Genomic DNA, 15,058 nt, shown 5'->3' on the forward strand with positions numbered 1-15,058 from the left:
AAGAAATGATCCCTCTCTTCTTGTGCTGGTGACAGGTGTCAGCTGACAGCTCGGTTAGCAAGTGCAATGGCAGAACCAAGTCAGCGCTGAAAGACTCTCAAGCCCTTTGACAGGTATTCCCAGAAACAACTCATCAAAGAAACCATGTCCATGGCAATGCTAACCAGAAGGGAGAGCAGGATGGGGGGGGTTAATGCATAAGAGATGAGGACACCCAGTGCTTTGTTCACTAAGATAAGGGAAGGGTTACGGGGGCAAAATTGGAAATAGAAACCTCCACACCCAACAACTGAGCTGCACTATAGTAAAACAGTGTCAGTCTCAACATAAAAAATACCTTGAATGAAATATTAGAGACTCAAAAACAGCATCATCTCAGTCTGTTTGGTTTCTGTAACAAAAGAGCCCAGATTTGGGAGCTTGTGTCTTCCCAGGCACTCAGAATCCCTTTGGAGGATCTGAGAATCTCTTTTATAAGACCTTTCTTTTTTCTTTTTTTAGTTTTGTTTATTTATTTTAGAGACAGAGAGAGCAAGAGTGAGAAGGGCAGAGGGAGAGGGAGAGAATCTCTAGCAAACTCCATGGGAACAGAGAGCCACACATGGGGCTTGATCTCATGACCCAAGCTGAAACCATGATGCTCAATCAGACGCTCAGAAGACTGAGCCACCCAGGTGCCCCCACCTCCTAATACCATCACATCAAGCATTAGGATTTCAACATATGAGTTTGGGGGAGGACAGAAATATTGGGACCATATTAAGTATGGCTATTTCCATTACAATAATTTGAAAATATTCCACTGCCCTACTCTAAAGCCTTCACTGGCTTCCATTGGGTTTTAACGCAGTTTTCTTAACATGACCATTGGGCCCTTCTTTGGTCTCTACCTGCACCTCCAGCCTTAACTCATCCCATTCCCTGACTGCCCCAGCTCTGAGTATTTAGCGACCTTAGAAATTGCCCAACACATCACCCTTTGGCAATGAGCTGAGACATCACTTTTTCAAGATCACTTCATGATCTTCCTTGCAACAAATCTCTGTGTCTCAGCATTTTCCCTGCACTGCAATTGCCTGTGCATTTTTGCACTGCCCTAAGCCAACTAAGAGCTCCTTTTGAACCGAGATCTCGGGCTGGAGGAACAAGATGGTAGAGGAGTAGGAGAACTAAATTTCTTCTGGTCCCAGGGATTCAGCTAGATAGTTATCAAACCATTCTGAACACTTACAAACTCAAAAGGAGATCAAACTCAAAAGGAGAACAATTCTAGGAACAGAAAAGCAACCACTTTCCGGAAGGTAAGACGTGCAGAGAAGTGAATCCAAGGTGATAGATGGGAAGCTAGACCATAGCTAGCTTCAGGGGCCGGCTCCCGGCAAGCGGTAGAGCCATGAAGCACAAAATCGGAAGTTTTAGAAGTTGGCTCCGTGGAGAGACGTGGCTCCAGAGGCTAAGTAGTGGGTGGAGCCCCCACAGGGATAGTGTGGTCTCAGGTCCCTGGGGGACACAGAAGTATCAGGAGTGTTGGAGGGTGGCAGAGCTCCTAGGTATTAGAGCGGGGAAGCAGGCAGTAGAGACAGAACTGAGGAGGGGTTCTCAGCTCGGGGTTACCTTAAACCATGATCCAAGGCACAGTCAGACCACCGCTCTTTGAGCCAGGACTCCACAAGTGGCAGATCAGGGGAGACACACCTTCATCCCCCCTGGGGGGGGTGCAGTGGTGGCACAGGAGCGCAGCAGGAATTGGCTAGGTCTGGAGACTCCAAACAGGGCCAAGCACCAGAGACAGATACGTTTCATCACGGGCTGGGTGAGCTTGGAGTGCAGCCGGAGACCAGGGAGATGGGAGGGACTGACTGCTTTTCTTGGAGGGCCAAGCTCTCAGCTCCTCTGGCTAGAGATTGGGAGGCCGCCATTTTCATTCCTGTCCTCCAGAGCTCTATGGAAAGCGTTCAGGGAACAAAGGCTCCCAAGTGCAAAACTGAGCAGATTGCTTAGCAAGGGAGGGACAATTCCACCTCAGGCAAAGACATTTGAGAATCACCTAACAGAAAATCAGCAAGAACATCCAGCCAAGACCAAGTTCATTGATCAACAAGAGGCGGAACTCCAGAGTAGGGGAAAGCAACACATAGAATTCATGTTTTTTTTCCCCCATGATTCTTTAGTGTTTCAAAGTTAAATTTTTTAGATTTCATTTTTTCTTACTCTATTTTTTAATTTTCCCTCTTTCCTATTTTAAGGTTTCTAACTATTTTATCTTATCAATACCTCTTTAAAAATATTTTTATTTTCATTTTTATAGTCATATTCAATCCCTTCATTGTATTTAATCTTATTTCTTGTACACATATAAGTTTTTCTTTCTTTAAAATTATGCAGCCAAGAATACTGAATCCAGCTAGGCTGTCAAGGAAAATAGAAGGAGAGATTAAAATGCTTCCAGGACAAACAAAAACTAAAAGAATTTGCAAACACCAAACCAGCCCTACAGGAAATATTGAAAGGGGTCCTCTAAACAAAGAGAGAGCCTAAAGTCTGTTCCCTAAAGTAACAGACCAGAAAGAAACAAACAATATATAGTAACAGTCTCCTTACAGGCAATACAATGGCACTAAATTCATATCTTTCAATAGTTACCCCGCATGTAAATAGGCTAAAGGCCCCAGTCAAAAGGCACAGGGTATCAGAATGGATAAAACAACAAGACCCATCGATATGCTGTCTGCAAGAAACTCCTTTTAGACCCAAAGATACCTCCAGATTAATGTGAGGGGGTGGAAAAAAATTTACCATGCTAATGGACAGCAAGCTGGGGTGGCAATCCTTATCTCAGACAAGTTAGATTTTAAGCCAAAAACTATAATAAGAGAGGAGGAAGGATGCTATATCTTATATCTTATGCTTATGCTTAAAGAGTCTGTCCCACAAGAAGATTTGACAATTTTAAATATCTACGCCCCTAACATGGGGAATCATCCTACACTGTTGGAGGGAATGCAAGCTGGTGCAGCCACTCTGGAAAACAGCATGGTGCTTCCTCAAAAAGCTGAGAATAGAGCTACTCTATGACCCAGCAATTGTGCTACTGGGTATTTACCCTAAAGATACAAATGTAGTGATCCGAGGGGACACGTGCACCTCAATGTTTATAGCAGCAATGTTCACAATAGTCAAACTATGGAAAAAGCTCAGATGTCCATCAATAGATGAATGGGTAACCATCATTAGGCAACCCCTAATCTTCTCTTTGTTTTTATAGATTCATCTAATCTGGCCCTTTCATATAAATGAAATGATATAATATTTGTTCTTCGGTGTTCAGTTTCTTTCAGTTAACATCATGATTTCAAGGGTCACCCATTTTGTAGCGGATAATAGTGCTCTGTTCCTTCTATGGCTGAATGATATCCCACAAAATTGATGGGCATTTGGGTAGTTTTGGCTATTAAGACTAATGCTGCTATGAACATCAATGTACTAGCTTGTGTGCAGAGGCAGTATTTGCGTTTCCTCTGGGCACACACCTAGGAGTGGAATTGCTGGGTCATCTGGCAATTCCGTGTTTAACTTCTTGAGGAACTGCAAGGTTGTTTTCCAAAGTGGCTGCCCCACTTCCCACTCCTACCAGTGGTGTAGGAACGTTCCCATTCCTTCACATCCTTGCCAATGTGTACTGTTTGGGGGGCTTTGGGATTATATCCATCCTAGCAGATATGAAATGATATTGAAGTTTTAATTTGTGTTTCCCTGATGACAAATGACATCAAACATCTTTTTTTTAATGTTTGTTGGCCATTTGTATATTTGATATTGTTTTTAAATCTTCTTTTGTAATTTAGAAGGATATTGATAATGGGAAACAGAAATAGTGTCCTTTTTAAAGATCTTTATTTATTTATTTGAGAGAAAGCATGTGTGCGAACAGGGGGAGGGCCAGAGGAAGAGAGACAAAGGAAAAAACAGATCTCCGGGGAGAGCGGGGCTCCATCCCAGGACCCTGAGATCAAGACCTGAGCTGAAATCAAGAGTTGGCTGCCCAACCAACTGAGCCACCCAGGTGCACCGAAATAGTCTCTTTCTTTTTCTTCTTCTTCTTCTTTTTTTTTTTTTTTAAGATTTAATTTATTTATTTGACAGAGAGAGATCACAAGTAGGCTCAGAGGCAGGCAGAGAGAGAGAAAGGGACGGAGGCTCCCCGCTGAGCAGGGAGCCCGATGTGGGACTCGATCCCAGGATCCTGAGATCATGACCTGAGCCAAAGGCAGAGGCCCCAATCCACTGAGCCACTCAGGCGTCCTCAAAATAGTTTCTTTCTAATAAATATGAAGTAAATTGAACCCACTGAGCCTGTGGTAATAACCACCAAAAGGGAAAAGTACAGAAAAGGTGTCTTAATGACCTACAAGAAAAAAAGAGATCGGGAGCCTGCTTTGGAAGATGAGTGTGGGCTTCAGCCCAGGAGACAGGTAACGAGGCTCCAGAGTCAGGTGACAAGGCTTCCGTTCTGATTCTGAGCAGGTTACTTGGCTTCTCTAACTCCTGGTTTCCACATCTGTAAAATGGGACACTAACAAGGCCTATATTGTAGGGCTGGTGTGATAATTAAATAAAATGCACCTATATAAAGCACACAGCACAGCCCCAATAGACACCCAGTAAATTCTTGGTGCAGGAACTAGGTAAATTAAAATTAATCAGGCTTATTTTTAAACTCTGGGATTTCTGGAAGGCTTGATTATGCAAATGTGCATTATGACTCTCAAAACAGAAAGACTTTGTTTCCCAAATTGACCATGGAACCCCTTTTTTGAGGTTGTTCGGCAGCCACAGGGTCTAGAACACACTTTGAAATCCATCAACCTACCAAGATCTAACCCAGGACATTCAGTTACTCAGTCAAATCCAAAGGAGAAGCCAAGTTCCCCACTCCCCCCTTCTTTAGTGAGCTCTTTCCATGACCTTACCACTATGGGCACGGGGACTTTAAGGAGAGACCCTACGATCTGCTCTCCCAGCCCTCCACCTATGCAACTCATCAGCCTCTGTCCGCGCCCCAAGGGGCACATGAAATATAGCTAAGCACATAACAGGGATAAGTCCAGCTAATGCACTGCTGAAGGCAATATGTTCTAACTTCCTGCCTTGGCAAATAAACTTTCATAATGACTGGAAGACCAAGCTCACATCTCAAACTCTTCAGAGTCCCTCTGTGAACATGACACATGAGGAAAAGGGGACCCCTTGTGCTAGGTTGCTTCCCATTGCCTCCCAGCCCTGGCTCTGTCCCACACTCTTAGGAGCCTTATTCACAGGTATGGAGACTCTTGTGGCCATGGGTCCAGGCTTCCTCCACGGCCCCCTGCTGTGGTAGCTCCTCTTCATGTCCCCTCAGAGCTCAGAGCACAGGAGTGTGCTAGAGTCAAGGAGTCAGACCCAGAAGAGAGACCTGAGTGTCTGGATAGAACCTGGAGTTCCTGGAGCCTGCTGTGGGGAGGGGCATGGGCTCCGAGTAGACACAGAGCCTCAGCCCTTCCAGAATCATTGCCCCGCAGGAAGGTGACCTGGGGAGCCTTTTTTTCAGCCCTCCCCCTGGCCCCCATTCAGTAAATTAGAGAAGATCAGCCAAAGCTGGAAGGAGACTCAAGGCTCACATTATCTCTGGATGGTTTGCTACATGTAAATAATAGAACTTTATGGTAGCAAGCAGATTGTACATTATCATTAGTATGATTTCAGCCTGCTTTATGGCTCCTCAGCTAGTTGGAAACATATTTTTAGTTCTAATATCAAAACCTGTCAGAATTTGTTTTGCTAAAGCTAACAGAATGATACAGGTCAGATCAATTATTATGAAAAATTCAATTAAGAAAGGACCATATGTGGCGCTATAAAAAGGACCACAATGGCCCATATGGCTGGAAAGGGATGGCGGTGGCCCTGTGTCCCTGCACAAAGCATGACACCGTCCTGCCCTTCTGTCCTTGTCACCGTGGCCATATTGGAATGGGAAAGCCCCTCCCCCGCCTCCATTCCAGCCCCCTGCTCCCCGATGGCCCCTGGAGCCTCCCGTTCTCCTGTCCCCCCAACCCGGAAGGCTTTGTGTTTGCCTGCAGAGGACTTAGGACGACTTCTGTTATCCCAGCGCACGGACGTTATAAACAAAGAGCCAAAGAAACTGGTTAGACGGTGAAACACGCTGACCTGCTGCCTGAGGTGGGGGCATAAAGAAGGCCAGCTCTGGGATCAAACTGACTGGATCCAGGTCCCTACTCTACTGCGAGCAATGCATTCAACCCCTCTAGGCCCTCATTTTCTCATCTGTAAAATGGGGACTATCATATGCTCTCCGTGTACCTGTTGGAAAAAGTAAATGAGATGATGCGTGTTAGTGTATTTCACGTGGTGTCTGGTAACCAGCAAAAACTCGGTCCGTGTTCGTGATTATTTTTGCATTCTTGACAGGCAATGGGTTTAATGGAAAAGCATATAATTTAGGACAGGAAATCTGGATCTGCTGCTAGCCCTAAGACTTGGGGTCAGTCAGTCCATCCATCTGGCAGAGCTGTTCCAGGCTTAGGTGAACTACTGCGTGGGGAAAGTGCTTGCAAACCATTACATGATGTACAAAGCATAATTGACTGTAATCGTCTCCAGCTCTCCCTGAGCCTCTGGAAACGCTGGGCAGATGCCATCTACGTGAGTTCAATCCGAAGACAGACTGTCCGGTCACTTGAATCACACCTAAAACCATCCCGGGGGTCTCGTGATGCGTAGCAAAAATGAGGCACGGGAATGTGAGAACCTGAATTGCAAGGGGTCTGAGATGTAGAGCAGAGCCAAGTTCAGAAAAGAATTGCCGGGATAATTGTACTTGCTAGCTTAGCATCTTTCAAACAGATTGGGTATATATGTGTGTGTATGTGTGTGTGTGTGTATACATATATATAAATTTTTTTTCTTTTAACTCCTCAAATTGATATGTGATAGCACGGCTTCCTTTCAAGCTCACCATCCACAATGGTGTTGCCCCTTGACACCATAATCCAAGAGATAAACCAGCATGGGGGTGCCAAGATGCACCAAAATGGCGGCCCAGTCTTGGGCTGGCCAGACCCAGCCTTGGTGTTTTGCTGACTGAGGCAGCCAGCCATCTGACCACTTGGCTGGGATCACGGAATGTTTCAACCTTTTGGTCCACAGCTCGTGGCTAACAGTTACGCTCTGCAAGCCCTTCCATCCTGGTCCTTGTCCAAGGCAAAGGGAACTGATTATTTACCACGACTTTTCCTTCTTGGACTCTCGGGCCCAGGGTGTGTTAGGCCTTCTGGTCCCAAATCTCCTGCCTGAGGCAAGCCTCAGGGATCTAGAACCCAGGAGAAGAGGCAGGGAGAAGGAGTTCTGAAGAGAAACGGAAGGCCAGGGGAGGACACGAGTGCTCTTGCCTGACCCTGCTTTGCCTCTCCAGGTGAACAGGGAGGAAGGGAGGGTCAGGGTTGCACCAGAGCGGTTCTGAGGAGGAAGCAGTTTGGGGAAGCCGTGGCCTGCAAAGCTCAGAGGAAGCTGCCTCCCCCTGGAGGGGGTGGCCTCTGTCAGGAGGGAGCCTGGGCTGCAGGTGGGGACAACTGTGTCTTGCTCCTGCCCTGCCTGGGCTACAGCTAGTGACCCCGGGAGCAGGAGACACAGCCCTGGCTGAGGGGAGCCCAGGCAGACCCGGCCCCGGGGGCTGTGGACCCCACCCTCATCACCTTGCTCTGGTCTATACTCTGGTTTCCTCTCAGTTGTGGTTAAAGAAAAAAAAAAATCATGATTAAAACAAAACAAAACAAAACAAAAAAACCCTCACGTGTGTAATTTCAACATGTTGTTCAGTTGGTGGGGGGCTGGGGTGGTGAGCTAAGCGAGCACATCGCCTAAGCCTCCTCCTGGGCTCAGGGGTTCTCCCCTCGGGTTCTCCTTCCCACCTGCTCCTGCAGCCGACGTCCTTCCTCCTTTCCGACCTTGTCGTCCTGCGGCTTGTCCCGCTTCCCCTCTGCGCACCCTGCACTCCAGCCCCGAGAACCCCTCCCTGCCGTTTGCCTACCCCCTGCTTCCTCCTTTCCCCTCCAACCCCTCCCCTCCACTCTTCCTCCCCTCTGCTCTCCCTGCCTCTCCCCTCCCCCACTTCCTCTCCCCCTGTTCTCTCTCCTCCCCTCTCCCCTCCCCTGGCTTTCCCTCCTCTCCCTTCCTCTCCCCTCCTCTCTCCCTGGCTCACCCTCCCCTCTGTTCTGCTCTCCTCTGCTCTCCCTCCCACCTAGTCCCCCGTGCTCCCTTCCCCGTCCTCATCCTTCCCCACTCTCCCTCCCCCTTGCTTCCTTCCCCCCTGCTTCCTCCCCCTGCTCCCCTTCCTCTCAGTTCCCGCACCTTCTCTCCTGCTCCTTGAATCTACTTTTCTTGTCCCCAGACCATCTCTTCAAGATGTCCTAATGAAGACTTTCCGATTTCTCTTTTTCTGGATTCTAGGACTTCAGAGGCAGTGTAAAATCATATACATGCCTGGGGCACCTGGGTGGTTCAGTGGTTTAAGACTCTGCCTTCGGCTCATAATCTCAAGGTCCTGGGATCAGGATCGAGCCTCCATCGAGCCTGCATCAGGCTCTCTGCTCAGCAGGGAGCCTGCTTCCTCCTCTCTCTCTCTGCCTACTTGTGATCTCTCTGTGTCAAATAAATAAATCTTTTTAAAAATCTTTAAAAATTTTTAAAAATCATATACATGCCTATCAGAAGGCCCTGAAGCTGGTAGGGAAAGAAAAAGAAAGAAGGAATTACAGTTCAAGCTTAAACAAGGGAAAGAAGCATAATGATAGAACAGTTTGATTGTAAATTTTCTGAGAACACAGGCTACTTCTCATGTCTCTTCATAGCTTCCATAGAGCCTGGCTTTGAGCCCAAGACATGAAAAATACTAAATAACTACTTGCTGAACAAGGGAATAAATGAATGGATGAATACTGAAGAAATAATGTAGTTTTATTTCATGTGCGCCCACAGCCGCAGCACCAACTGGGTCAGAGAGCAGGGATGCATGTCTTTCGGGAGCCTCAGGAACCCTCTCTCATGAAGGAACACGTTCACTTAAAATTAACATGAGCATTACCGAAAGGCAAATGCTACTGCTACGGTTTGCCTCCAGGGGGCTAACATTTCCCTTGTTTACAGTGCAAATTTTCTGGCAGACCCTCTTTTACAAATACAGGTAGAATCCCAACTCACGGGTTCTGCACACAAAGCAGCCCAGGTCTGCAAATGCCCATGGCCACCCCAGGTTATTTTATCCGTCCCCTCTGCCTCCAGCTGCTTCATCGGCTGGATTCCCTGAACTCATCCTTTTCAACAAATATTTGTTTTATCACCTTTTTGTGCCAATCCTTCTGCCGAGTACTTTCCATGTACTTTGTCACTGCCTCCGTGCGACGCTCAGAAGAAGGCGCCGTTGTTCTCTGCACCTCGCGGACAAGGAGTCTGAGGCTAACCTTGGTCGAGTAGATTCAATCATCTCCACTTGCCATCTCTGAGGGACTTCCCAGGACATGTGACTTGCAGCTTTCCTACCAGTCTGTCCCAGTTCACTTGGGACTGGGAAGTTTCCCAGGACATGGGATTTTCAGGGCTGAAACTGGAAAAGTCCCAGGCAAACCAGAAGAATGGGTCACCGACCCTAGTCACACAGCTGGTGGATCTTAAAGGTGGGATTCAAAACCACCCCTTGTCTGACACCAAGGGCCCTCTTTTTCCAGCCCTGCTTTGCCCACGCAACCTCTAATCCTATATTTTTGGGTCCTTCCAAGATCTCCTAGTCACCTCATGCTACAAATAGCAGCCCTCAAGACATCTCTTTTCCTACATTTCCTCCGTCTCCACAGAGTGTATCCCAGAAGCGTTCTGAGAGCCACTTCCAAATCTATAGAAAACTTCTCTTCCTGATATCCCCTTTAACCACCAGCCTGGTTCCAGGTCCTCAGGCCTGACTTCCTGAAACCAAAGAGTTCTCTTCTTCCAAGTGCTCACCCTGCACGCTGCCCTAAGGTATATCCTCTAGAATGTAGAGAATTCACAGTACAACCTTGCATCTGGCTTGTCACAAAGCTGAGGCAAAGAGATCAAAAAGGCAGAGCCCAGTCTAGCACCACATCTCCCTAACCTACAGGCCAGCAGGCTGTCCAGACCATCGTCCCCTGAGAGGACCTGAATGGACATTTCCCCAAAGGAGACACCCAGGTGGCCAACAGACACATGAAAAGATGCTCAACATGACTCATCATCAGGGAAATGCAGCTCAAAACCACCATGAGCTATCACCTTGCACCTGTCAGAAGGTTCAAAAAGCCAAGAAATAACAAGTGCTGGCAAAAATGTGGAGAAAAGGAGCCTTCATGTACTGTTGGTGGGAATGTCAGCTGGTGCAGCCACTGTGGAAAAGAGTATGGAGGTTCTTCAAAAAGGTAAAAATAGGGACGCCTGGGTGGCTCAGTTGGTTGGGCGGCTGCCTTCGGCTCAGGTCATGATCCCAGCGTCCTGGGATCGAGTCCCACATCAGGCTCCTTGCTCGGCAGGGAGCCTGCTTCTCCCTCTGCCTCTGCCTGCCACTCTGTCTGCCTGTGCTCGCTCTCTCCCCCGCTCTCTCTCTGACAAATAAATAAAATCTTAAAAAAAAAAAAGGTAAAAATAGAATTACCCTATGACTCAGCAATTGCACTCCTGGGCATTTACCCTAAAGAAAATAAAAACACTAATTTGAAAAGATATGTGCACCCCTGTATTTATTGGAACATTAATTACAATAGTCGATATGGAAGTGGCCAAAGTGACCATCAACAGGTGAATGGATGAAGAAGATGCGACACAGACACAGATAGAGAGAGAGACAGACAGACAGACAATGGAATATTACTCAACCATTAAAAAGAATGAGCTCTTGCCATTTGCAACACCATGGATGGACCTGGAGTGTGATGCTAATGGAAACAAGTCAGAGAAAGAGGAAAAACGCATGATATCACTCATATGTGGAATCTGGGGGAAAAAAAAAAAGAGTGGATAAACAAAAAAAGCAAAAACAGACCCATAAACAGAGAACAAACTGATGGTGGCCAGAGGGGTGGGGGGAGACGCAAAATGGGGGAAGGGGAACGGGAGGTACAGGCTTCCAGTTATGGAATGAGTAAGTCATGGGGATGAAAGGTGCAGCCCAGGGAGTAAAGCTGATAGAATTAGAATTGTTTGGTGACAGATGGCAGCTGCACTTGTGGCAAACACAGCATAATGCAGAGCTGTCCAATCCCTATCTCATCCACCTGAAACTAACGTAACGTGTGCCAACTACACTTCCATTAAAACAAGAAAACAGGGGGTGCCTGGGTGGCTCAGTGGGTTAAGCCTCTGTCTTCGGCTCAGGTCATGATCTCAGGGTCCTGGGATCGAGCCCCACATCGGGCTCTCTGCTCGGCGGGGAGCCCGTTTCCCCCTCTCTGCCTGCTTCTCTGCCTACTTGTGATATCTCTCTCTCTCTCTCTGTTAAATAAATAAATTAAAAACAAAAAAACAAAAAAAAAACAACACCACCCCTTGCCTCTCCTGTGGTTCCCTGGACCTCAGAGCAAGTCCAGACTCTGCCTAGAGACAGTCCAGCCCTCCTGCCCTGCCAGCAGTTTGGCCACAAGCCTTCTCTGCTCTTCCAGGTCCGGCTGGTTCTTGGGGACGTCTGCTCTCCTCCGCATGCGCTCCGCTGTTCCGTCTGCCTTCCTCTCCTCCGTCACTGAGGTCCCTGCGGAGCACCTGCTGTGGCAGAGCCTCAGGAGAGGGGATTCACATGCTTTCACTCAAGCTGAGGTGCCGTGGCCTCGTGGTCCCTTCCCCTAACCCCTTTCCAGAACACATATTGTCTGCACTGCGACAGGTGGCAGTGGAGCTCGTCAGTCTCATGCCCTGTTCTTCGCCACCGAGATGGGTCTCAGCTTCCTCCTAAGATTGTCCGGTGCTGGGTGTAACAGGACTGGAAACACTTTCTCCTGTTCCCCACAACACACCTGGCTTTGCACGCGACACCCCCTGGGTGCCTGAGAACTCCTTGTTGAGCAGAATTGAACTGGCCACAACGGTCTCTGTCACAAACAATCTTTTGCACCAATTGTTTCCTCCGATTCCCGTTGACCCAGCAGCTGTTCCATGGAAGAAAAAGTCAACTGGATGCCATTGGCACAGCAGTCCAGGCGGGAAGGAGAGGACAGTGGATTGACCCATCTATGAGTCTCCATTTCACCACTGGAGAGGAACCCACCTCCTGCCCTTGTCCTCCTCCTCCCCACAGATGGCTCAAAGAACCTAATCGCCATCTTCTGGATCCTTCCTGACACCTATCTCACCAAAAGCGCCTACCACCTCAAGTACGGAACCACCGCTGAGACGTTTCAAGTTTGACAGCTCAAAACCACGAGCCATTGACTCATTTTTCCTTGCTTCGAAGAGCTGCGAGTTCCCTCCAGCAGCCTCGACATCCCTTAAGTGGGCCTGTCCAAGAGCCAAGGCCACCCAAGGGGACTCCTGCTTCCTCCTCAAACTGAACAGTGGACTATAAATCACGTAGCCTTAATGTGTGACCCTGAGGGAGTTCATGGTTTCACAGCTCTGGACTTGGAGTCCCACAGCTACAGAGAAGGGGGTGCGTCTCTGCAGGTTTCCAAAGGCCACCGAGCTCACACACTCTATGCCTCTCTGATCCTCTTCTTATTCCTGGGCTCGCTGCACAGAGCGGTCCTCTCGAGAAACAAGGAACACTCGGCCTCCCGCCCAGCTTGGCCTCTGCCGGGATGGAAAGTGGAAAGATTCTTTCATGTTTCTTTGTATTAAGTCCCAGGCTAAGAAAAGATCGTGAAAACTGCTGGTTCACCCTAGGTGGGGGTAAGGGGGAGCACTCCCAGGAAAAGGGTAAACGGGTCTCAGGGACTCCCGGCTGGCCTGTGGAGATAAAGCTGTTCTAGAAACTTCAACAGTTGGGTTTCAGCCCCTCCTCAGCTTCCTCAAGCCAATTAGCATCTCAGAATCAATCAGGAAGTAGGCAACGAGCCAGCCCCTGAAGAGTACTTTTCGGGGTCATTCTCTGGATGATACCCAGGCCGTCAGATTCCCACTGGCCTTCGCTAGGAGAACTCACTTGCAGAATGGAAAATGTGTTTAGACCACAGTTGCCTTCTGAGGAGAAGGGCTCTGAGCAAACAGGAAACCGTCAGGATCTGCTGAACACCTTGACTGGTTGGGATATGGAGAGTGTGGGAAGAGAGGCTGGCGTGGCATTGGACAACTTGCACAACTCATCCCAAGAACTGGAATTAGTGGGGAGAAACCCAGAAGGAAAGGGTGAGAAAAAGAAATATGGATGAAAGAGGGACCAGGAAAATGGGGAGCCCAACAGGGAGTTGGATCTCAAGACCTTGAGATCATGACCTGAGCTGGAACCAATGGTCAACTGTACCACCCAGGCACCCCACAACCATGATTCTCCACGGACAGCTACATCCCATTGCACTCACAGGCCCTCCATATTCCTCTGGATTCTGCTCCGAAATCTTCCCTACAAATTCTCATGCATGAATGGGACTGTTTGTTTGCTTGTTTTTGTTTGTGTTGGCGGAACCCAAGGATGGGCTCCATTTCAAGGATGAGTCCAGTGCTGAAGAGAAAAACAGAAAGAGCCGAGCCACAAAAGAAGAAAGCAGGAATTGGGAGCCAGGGGCGATTACAAGAAAATAACCCCCAAAGAATGTGGAGAAGTTGCTGGACATTCACAGTACGTTGAATTGATGGCTGAAGCTGCTTTTTTCTAGATGTCAGTGGGAGCAAAGACTCCATGCATGTATGGGTGTATGTGTGTGTGTACAGCCCTGGTACACACACACACACGCACACACACACACGGAAGAAACTAAAGCAAGGAATAAGGGAACACGTTTGGCTGAGTCTGGGCCAACGAGCAGGTGCTCCCCGGAATCTGAGGGAGCCTCCTTGAGGAAGCTGGGCAGGGGGAGTCTCGGTGGCTGGCTCCTCAAAGATGGAAGGTGGCTTCCCCTATCCACACAGCCCCGCTCGAGCCATTAAAGCATGTGGGACAAACTGAACCAAGAAAGAGACAGAGCAACATCAGGAGGTAGACAGAACCAAATTCCTGACAACGAAGATACAGTCCCAGAGGAACACGGCTGCCAGACACAGAAAGAGGCCCTTCGATAGACTTTTCAAGGGAATGAGGAGGAATCCAGCACAGCCTCAGACAGACCAGTCTGGGCTCCAAAGCGTCTACCTTTCCGAGTTCTATGCTTTCAGTTCTATCCATGTTTTTCCGCCTATGCCTACTGGACACCGAACATAAGCCAGGTACGGTCTTTGATGCCAGAGAAACAGAGATGGAACAGACAGACAAGGCCTTGCTCTCTGAGACCTAACACAGATGACACACAGGGGTGAAAGGAGGTGAATGAATGAGATCATTTTAGGTGCCATGAAACAGCACATGAGTAAAATGAAGCCAAGGAGTGTGGTGCAGAATACCTTGATTTGGGGACTGCTTGAGACGGAGGAGTCCAGATGGGCCTTTCTGAGAGACGTTTATTTGAGCTGACACAGGAGCCATGAGAAGGAGCCAGCCTGGGAAGATCCTGGAGAGAGGAACTCTGAGCCTAGGAAAGGAAGCGCAAAGGCCCTGGGGAGGGCAGCAGGGCTCATGGGACTGGGATGGGGGAGGGGGTGGTCAGGAAGCCCACAGCCAGGACCCATAGGTCCCTGAAAGCCACAGTGAGGTAGACCAAAGTGGGCAGCCGCTTAGGACACTGTGGTGGAGAGGAGACTTACCTTTGCGCCAAGGAGCCATTTCCCCCTGCCCAGAACCAGAAGCGAACTCTTCCCCCAGGGAGGCAGCTCCAGGAGCCGTGCTTACAGGGAAGGGCCAGCAGGTGGCTCTCTGTGAAGAAGACAGTCCACCCTTTCTCCCACCACTGCTGACGCCTTTCCTGTTCCAAGGTAGTAG

The sequence above is a fragment of the Mustela nigripes genome, chromosome 4 (assembly GCF_022355385.1).
Source record: "Mustela nigripes isolate SB6536 chromosome 4, MUSNIG.SB6536, whole genome shotgun sequence".
In the NCBI taxonomy this organism is placed as follows: Eukaryota; Metazoa; Chordata; class Mammalia; order Carnivora; family Mustelidae; genus Mustela; species Mustela nigripes.